The following is an 8,849-nucleotide window of genomic DNA, read 5'->3' as shown; positions in this document are numbered from 1 at the left end:
GAGGGCATAACTGCACTCTTTGTATTAAACCTTATTCCCAGTCACCTTGCCGTGGTTAAATGCGATGGTTCGCACTTTCAGTTTTGCGCTAATACTGAAATCTGTCCACGGTTTTGGTTAGGGTAGGTTTTATTAATAGCCACAGTGGGATCAACATCCCCTATACAATTCCTGATGAACTCAGTCACCTTGTCCATGTACAGTCGTGGCCAAAAGTTTTGAGAATGACACAAATATTAATTTTCACATAGTCTGCTGCCTCAGTTTGTATGATGGCAATTTGCATATACACTAGAATGTTATAAAGAGTGATCAGATGAATTGCAATTAATTGCAAAGTCCCTCTTTGCCATGCAAATGAACTGAATCCAAAAAAAACATTTCCACTCCATTTCAGCCCTGTCACAAAAGGACCAGCTGACATCATGTCAGTGATTCTCTCATTAACACAGGTGTGAGTGTTGACGAGGACCAGGCTGGAGATCCCTCTGTCATGCTGATTGAGTTCGAATAACAGACTGGAAGCTTCAAAAGGAGGGTAGTGCTTGGAATCATTTGTCTTCCTCTGTCAACCACGGTTACCTGCAAGGAAACACGTGCCGCCATCATTGCTTTGCACAAAAGGGCTTCACAGGCAAGGATATTGCTGCCAGTAAGATTGCACCTAAATCAATCATTTATCAGATCACCAAGAACTTCAAGGAGAGCGGTTCAATTGTTGTGAAGAAGGATTAAGGCTTAAAGTTCAGCAAGCGCCAGGACCATCTCCTAAAGTGGATTCAGCTGCTGGATCGGGGCACCACCAGTACAGAGCTTGCTCAGGAATGGCAGCAGGCAGGTGTGAGTGAATCTGCACGCACAGTGAGGCAAAGACTTTTGGAGGATGGTCTGGTGTCAAGAAGGGCAACAAAGAAGCCACTTCACAGGAAAAACATCAGGGACAGACTGATATTCTGCAAAAGGTCAAGGGATTGGACTGCTGAGGACTGGGGTTAAGTCATTTTCTCTGATGAATCCCCTTTCCGATTGTTTGGGGCATCCGGAGAAGACAAGGTGAGCGCTACCATCAGTCCTGTGTCATGCCAACAGTAAAGCATCCTGAGATCATACATGTGTGGGGTTCCTTCTCAGCCAAGGGAGTGGGCTCACTCACAATTTTGCCTAAGAACACAGCCATGAATAAAGAACGGTACCAACACATCCTCCGAGAGCAACTTCTCCCAACCATCCATGAACAGTTTGGTAACGCACAATGCACCTTGTCATAAAGCAAAAGTGATAAATAAGTTGCTCGGGGAACAAAACATATATTTTGGGTCCATGGCCAGGAAACTCCCCAGACCTTAATCCCATTGAGAACTTGTGGTCAATCCTCAAGAGGCGGGTGGACAAACAAAAACCCACAAATTCTGACAAACTCCAAGCATTGATTATGCAATAATGGGCTGCCATCAATCAGGATGTGGCCCAGAAGTTAATTGACAGCATGCCAGTGCGGATTGCAGAGGTCTTGAAAAAAAAGAGTCAACACTGCAAATATTGACTCGTTGCATCAACTTCATGTAGTTGTCAATAAAAGCCTTTGACACTTATGAAATGCTTGTAATTATACTCCAGTATAATAATAATGTATTTGTCACATACACATGGTTAGCAGATGTTAATGTGAGAGTAGGGAAATGCTTGTGCTTCTAGTTCCGACAATGCAGTGATAACCAACGTGTAATCTAACCTAACAATTCCAAAACTACTACCAAGTGTAAAGGGATAAAGAATATGTACATAAAGAAATATGAATGAGTGATGGTACAGAACGGCATAGGCAAGATGCAGTAGATGGTATCGAGTACAGTATATACATATGAGATGTGTAATGTAGGGCATGTAAATGTAACAGTATAATTTTAAACCGTCCCCTCGCCCATACCCGGGCGCGAACCAGGGACCTTCTGCACACATCAACAACAGTCACCCTCGAAGCATCGTTACCCATCGCTCCACAAAAGCCGCGGCCCTTGCAGAGCAAGGGGAACTACTACTTCAAGGTCTCTGTGCAAGTGACGTAACCGATTGAAACGCTATTTAGCGCACACCGCTAACTAAGCTAGCCGTTTCACATCCGTTACATAAACAAAGTGGCATAGTTTAAAGTGGCTAGTGATGCATGTATTACATAAAGATGCAGTAGATGATATATAGTACAGTATATACATATGAGATGAGTAATGTAGGGTATGTAAACATTATATTAAGTAGCATTGTTTAAAGTGGCTAGTGATATATTTTACATCAATTTCCATCAATTGTGAGACTCATTGTGAGATACAGTACACAGAGTTCTCCATGGCGTTTAGGGTTTAGCTGTTGTTTTGACAGTGACTATATCATGAGCTGCTGACCTGTCTTGAAACCAACTGTGTACAGTCGGAAGTTGACATAGACCTTATCCAAATACATTTAAACTCCGTTTTTCAAAATTCCTGACATTTAATCCTAGTAACAATTCCCTGTTTTTGGTCAATTAGGATCACCACTTTATTTTAAGAATGTGAAATGTCCGAATAATTGTAGAGGGAATAAATTATTTCAGCTTTTATTTTTCATCACATTCCCAGTGGGTCAGACGTTTACATGCACTCAATTAGTATTTAGTAGCATTGCCTTTAAATAGTTTAACTTGGGTCAAACGTCTCAGGTAGCCTTCCACAAGCTTCCCACAATAAGTTGGGTGAATTTTGGCCCATTCCTCCTGACAGAGCTGGTGTAACTGAGTCAGGTTTGTAGGCCTCAGTGCTAGTACAAACTTTTTCAGTTCTGCCCGAAAATTCTCTATAGGATTGAAGTAGGGCTTTGTGATGCCCACTCCAATACCTTGCCTTTGTTGTCCTTAAGCCGTTTTGCCACAACTTTGGAAATATGCTTGGGGTCTTTGTCCATTTGGAAGACCCATTTGTGAGCAAGCTTTAACTTCCTGACTGATGTCTTGAGATGTTGCTTCAATATATCCACCTAATTGTCCCTACTCATGATGCCATCTATTTTATGAAGTGCACCAGTCCCTCCTGCAGCAAAGCACCCCCACAACATGATCCTGCAACCCCCGTGCTTCACGGTTTGGATGGTGTTCTCCGGCTTGCAAGCTTCCCCCTTTTTCCTCCAAACATAACGATGGTTATTTTGGCCAAACAGTTCTATTTTTGTTTCATCAGACCAGAGGACATTTCTCCAAAAAGTACAATCTTTGTCCTCATGTGCAGTTGCAAACCGTAGTCTGGCTTTTTTAATGGCTGTTTTAGAGCAGTGGCTTCTTCCTTGCTGAGAGGCCTTTCCGGTTATTGCGATATAGGACTCATTTTACTGTGTATGTAGATACTTTTGTACCCGCATCTTCACAAGGTTTTTTTGCGTTGTTCTGGGATTGATTTGCAATTTTCGCACCAAAGTACATTCATCTCTAGGAGACAGAAGGCGTCCCCTTCCTGAGCTGGATGACATCTGCGTGGTCCCATGGTGTTTATACTTGCGTACTATTGTTTGTACAGATGGACGTGGTACCTTCAGGCATTTGGAAATTGCTCTCAAGGATGAACCAGACTTGTCGAGGTCTACAAAAAATGTTTCTGAGGTCTTGGCTGATTTCTTTTCATTTTCCCATGATGTCAAGCAAAGAAGCATTGAGTTTGAAGTGAGGCCTTGAAATACATCCACAGGTACACCTCCAATTGACTCAAATGATGTCAATTAGCCTAACAGAAGCTTCTAAAGCCATGACATCATTTTCTGGAATTTTCCAAGCTGTTTAAAGGCACAGTCAACTTAGTGTATGTAAACTGCTGACCCACTGGAATTGTGATACAGTAAATTTTCAGTGAAATAATCAATTGTTGGAAAAATGACTTGTGTCATGCACAAAGTAGATATCCTAACCGACTTGCCAAAACTATGTTTGTTTACAAGAAATTTGTAGAGTGGTTGAAAAATGAGTTTTAATGACTCCAACCTAAGAATATGTAAACTTCCGACTTCAGCTGAAACTGAAGGCATTAGTTAGCTTAGGCTTTAATAGTACATCAAAGTCAATTACCTAATTAATAATTTACTGTCCATTTTATACATTTAAACACCCAGTGCAGTCAAAAACTATGTTGTTCTGTGTTCTGTGTTCTGTTTGTGTTTGAATACATCACACAGACTTTCATAGACATCCATCAGCTGGTCAGTCAGCCCACTACGTGTCAGTCAGTGTGTTAACAGAGAGAGGGGGTGAGATGGTGGAGGCAGAGAAGAGGTATCCCGATCGTCTCTTCGCCATACACCATCCTCTTCAAGAGAACAACCGAATACTTCAAACCTGGCATGCCCTTTGACTCGGTTTACATTACAAATCCTGAAACTCTACAGCCAATGGAGTGGAGATCTTTGTGAAGACCAAGGACCCAGCTATCCTCCCCACCAGACAGGCTGAGGCCAGCATGAAGGCTCTCCCCTACCCCTACAGGACTTCCATCAAGAATTTCTTCCATGTCAGGGTTGACTCAAATGATCTGAAGATAGGAGGCACCATTAAGATCAACCTGAACCTTGGATGCCTCCCCATACAGAGCCATGACCTTACATACATGTTCCTGAGCAGAGGTCAGCTGGTGAACGCGGGAAGATTCAAGAGACAGAGCAGCGCACCGGTGAGACTGTCGGTTCCCATTTCCAAGGAGATGCTTCCGTAATTACGTATTGTAGCGTATAACCATGTCGGAACAGCTGACTTGGTGACAGATTCTGTCTGGGTTGACATAAAGGTCTCATGCATGGACTCACTGAAAGTGACGTCGACCAGGCCCAATGCGTCCTGTATGCCTTGTAGGGCTTTCAGTCTGACCATCACTGGAGACCCGGGATCTAGAGTGCAACTGGTGGCTGTAGACAAGGGAGTCTGCATACTCAACAACAAACACTGTATTACACACACCAAGAGCTAGAACACAATAGAAAAGCATGATACAGGCTGTACAGCTGGAGAAGGAGCAGACAGTATGGGGGTGTTCTGGGATGCTGGTCTGGTATTTGAGACGGATAATCCTAAAGGGACTCGGATCAGAACAGACCCCAGCTGTACTGATAGTGGCAGGCAGAGATGAGCAGTGACCATCAGTGACGTCATCACTACTATGGCCAGTAACTAGATGGCCTCCAAGAAGGACAACTTCAAACACAGCGCACCGCTACTCCCACGCAGTGTGCGTTCTGAAGACTTTTGGTCTAGACGTGTGTTCCCTGAGAGCATTATGTGGAAGGATACAGTCAGGAAGTGAACATGTCCAGCCGGGTCGTCCCGTGCCATTATCCCTGTTAAGCTAGGCCTGCACTCCATCGAGGTCAAGGCTTCTGTGAAACACTCCTACAACAATGACAATGGGGTTAAGAGGTACCTGCTCATTGTGGCTGAGGGGGTGCTAGTCAAGAAGGAAACCATCATACTCCTGAACCCTGCTAAACATGGTGGGGAGCAGACGGCACACATACCCAGTGGAGTGCCTAGGAACCAGGTGCCAAACTCTGATGCTGTCACACTGATCAGTGTGCTGGTGGAGCAGGCCATCAGTGGAGACTAACTGGGCAATCTGATAGTTCAGCCAGTCGGGAGTGGGGTAGAGATCATGATATACATGACCCTGCCTGTCATTACTACACACTACCTGTACAACACCAAAAAGTGGGAGGAAATTGGCTTGGACAAACTAAGCACAACCATCAAGTACATCAACTTAGAGCTGCCATACCGTAAATATGATGGCCCCTACACTGCCTGGGTCAGCATAAAGAGCAGCACTTGGCTGACAGTGTATGTAGCGAAGGTGTTTGCCATGTCCAGTACTCTGATCAGTGTTCTGGAGAAAAGTGCTCTGTAGTACAGTCAAGTGGCTGATCCTGCACACACAACAGCCTGATGGCATCTTCAGTGAGTTTGCTCCCGTCATTCATGCAGAGATAACAGGTAACATGAGGGGGTCGGACATTGACACCTCAATGACAGCCTTCGTTCTCATCGCCATGCAAGAGGCAAGCTCACTGTGTGAGCAGTCTGTCAACAGCCTTCCAGGCAGTATGATTAAGGCAGTAACGTACCTGGAGAGGCATCTGGCCACCCTAAATAACCCCTATGCTATAGCTATGACCTCCTATGCTCTGGCCAATGCAGGAAAACTCAACAAGGAGACCCTACTGAAGTTTGCATCTCCACAGCTTGACCACTGGCCAGTACCTGATGGTAATCAGTACACGCTGGAGGCCACATTGTACTGGCCGTGGTCAAGGTGAAGGCTATCGAAGAGGCCGGCTACATTGTCAAGTGGCTCAACACGCAGAACAAGGTGGGAGGGGGATACGGATCCACACAGTCCACCATCATGGTGTTCCAGGCTGTGGCTGAGTATTGGAGCAACGTGAAGGAACGAAAGGACATTGACCTGAACATCCACGTAGAAGTGGCCGACAGAGCATCAGTTGCCAAGTGGTCCATTAACAACAAGAACCAGATCCTCAGTCATAATGACAAGGTTAACGCCATAGACATGAACCTGACAGTAAAAGCCTCAGGAAATATTGAGGCGACTGTGTCGGTGGTGAAGCTGTACAATGCTCAGCCAGAGGAAAAGGGCAGTGACCTCTCTCTCACCCTCAGTAAGATGGACAAAACAAGCCAACGAGGATGCCAAGGAGTTGTTCATGCTCACTATTCAGATGGTTCATCGTAACTTGGAGAGAGACGCAACATTTTCTGTCCTGGACATCGGCTTGCTGACAGGCTTCATCATAGATACAGACAATCTGAAAAAGTTTCCAGAGCGGAGGATGCACTAGGTAGATACATTTGAGAGGGATAAAGTTCTGTCTGAAAGGGGCTCTCTCTATAAGGGCACAGGGCGAGACCTACAGGCAGACACAGGAGGCAGAGTCTCTGATATTTATTAGCATCCAAGGGGCAGGCAAGATAATGGTCATGGATAGGCAAAAAGATCATAACAAGGTCAGAGTCCAGTAGGTACAGAGTGGCAGGCAGGCTGGTGGTTAGGCAGGCAGTATGGTCAGGCAGGCGGGTTCAGAGTCAAGGCAGGCAGTATGGTCAGGCAGGCTGGTGCTTAGGCAGGCAGTATGGTCAGGCAGGCGGGTTCAGAGTCAGGGCAGGCAGTATGGTCAGGCAGGCGGGTTCAGAGTCAGGGCAGGCAGTATGGTCAGGCAGGCGGGTTCAGAGTCAGGGCAGGCAGGGTCAGGCAGGCGGGTTCAGGCAGGGCGGGTTGGTCAGGCAGGCAGGTTCAGGGGCAGGCAGTATGGTCAGGGCGGGTTCAGAGTCAGGGCAGGCAGTATGGTCAGGCAGGCGGGTTCAGAGTCAGGGCAGGCAGTATGGTCAGGCAGGCGGGTTCAGAGTCAGGGCAGGCAGTATGGTCAGGCAGGCGGGTTCAGAGTCAGGGCAGGCAGTATGGTCAGGCAGGCGGGTTCAGAGTCAGGGCAGGCAGTATGGTCAGGCAGGCGGGTTCAGAGTCAGGGGCAGGCAGTATGGTCAGGCAGGCGGGTTCAGAGTCAGGGCAGGCAGTATGGTCAGGCAGGCGGGTTCAGAGTCAGGGCAGGCAGTATGGTCAGGCAGGCGGGTTCATGGTCAGGCAGGCGGGTTCAGAGTCAGGGCAGGCAGTATGGTCAGGCAGGCGGGTTCAGAGTCAGGGCAGGCAGTATGGTCAGGCAGGCGGGTTCAGAGTCAGGGCAGGCAGTATGGTCAGGCAGGCGGGTTCAGAGTCAGGGCAGGCAGTATGGTCAGGCAGGCGGGTTCAGAGTATGGTCAGGGCAGGCGGGTTCAGAGTATGGCAGGCAGGGTCAGGCAGGCGGGTTCAGAGTCAGGGCAGGCAGTATGGTCAGGCAGGCGGGTTCAGAGTCAGGGCAGGCAGTATGGTCAGGCAGGCGGGTTCAGAGTCAGGGGCGGGTTCAGGCAGTATGGTCAGGCAGGCGGGTTCAGAGTCAGGGCAGGCAGTATGGTCAGGCAGGCGGGTTCAGAGTCAGGGCAGGCAGTATGGTCAGGCAGGCGGGTTCAGAGTCAGGGCAGGCAGTATGGTCAGGCAGGCGGGTTCAGAGTCAGGGCAGGCAGTATGGTCAGGCAGGCGGGTTCAGAGCAGGGCAGGCAGTATGGTCAGGCAGGCGGGTTCAGAGTCAGGGCAGGCAGTATGGTCAGGCAGGCGGGTTCAGAGTCAGGGCAGGGTCAGGCGGGGGTTCAGAGTCAGGGCAGGCAGTATGGTCAGGCAGGCGGGTTCAGAGTCAGGGCAGGCAGTATGGTCAGGCAGGCGGGTTCAGAGTCAGGGCAGGCAGTATGGTCAGGCAGGCGGGTTCAGAGTCAGGGCAGGCAGTATGGTCAGGCAGGCGGGTTCAGAGTCAGGGCAGGCAGTATGGTCAGGCAGGCGGGTTCAGGTCGGGCAGGCAGTATGGTCAGGCAGGCGGGTTCAGAGTCAGGGCAGGCAGTATGGTCAGGCAGGCGGGTTCAGAGTCGGGGCAGGCAGTATGGTCAGGCAGGCGGGTTCAGAGTCAGGGCAGGCAGTATGGTCAGGCAGGCGGGTTCAGAGTCAGGGCAGGCAGTATGGTCAGGCAGGCGGGTTCAGAGTCAGGGCAGGCAGTATGGTCAGGCAGGCGGGTTCAGAGTCAGGGCAGGCAGTATGGTCAGGCAGGCGGGTTCAGAGTCAGGGCAGGCAGTATGGTCAGGCAGGCGGGTTCAGAGTCAGGGCAGGCAGTATGGTCAGGCAGGCAGTATGGTCAGGCAGGCGGGTTCAGAGTCAGGGCAGGCAGTATGGTCAGGCAGGCGGGTTCAGAGTCAG

General features: G+C 48.6%; 1 pseudogene; it reads left to right on the top strand.

The window, feature by feature from the left end:
* Nucleotides 1-4,158: 4,158 nt before the first annotated feature.
* Nucleotides 4,159-6,858, top strand: LOC118399851 (complement C3-like; annotated as a pseudogene).
* The last annotated feature ends 1,991 nt before the right edge of the window (nt 6,859-8,849 follow it).

This window comes from Oncorhynchus keta, chromosome 21 (genome assembly GCF_023373465.1).
Source record: "Oncorhynchus keta strain PuntledgeMale-10-30-2019 chromosome 21, Oket_V2, whole genome shotgun sequence".
Lineage (NCBI taxonomy): Eukaryota > Metazoa > Chordata > Actinopteri > Salmoniformes > Salmonidae > Oncorhynchus > Oncorhynchus keta.
This window is presented reverse-complemented; position numbering and strand designations above follow the sequence as displayed.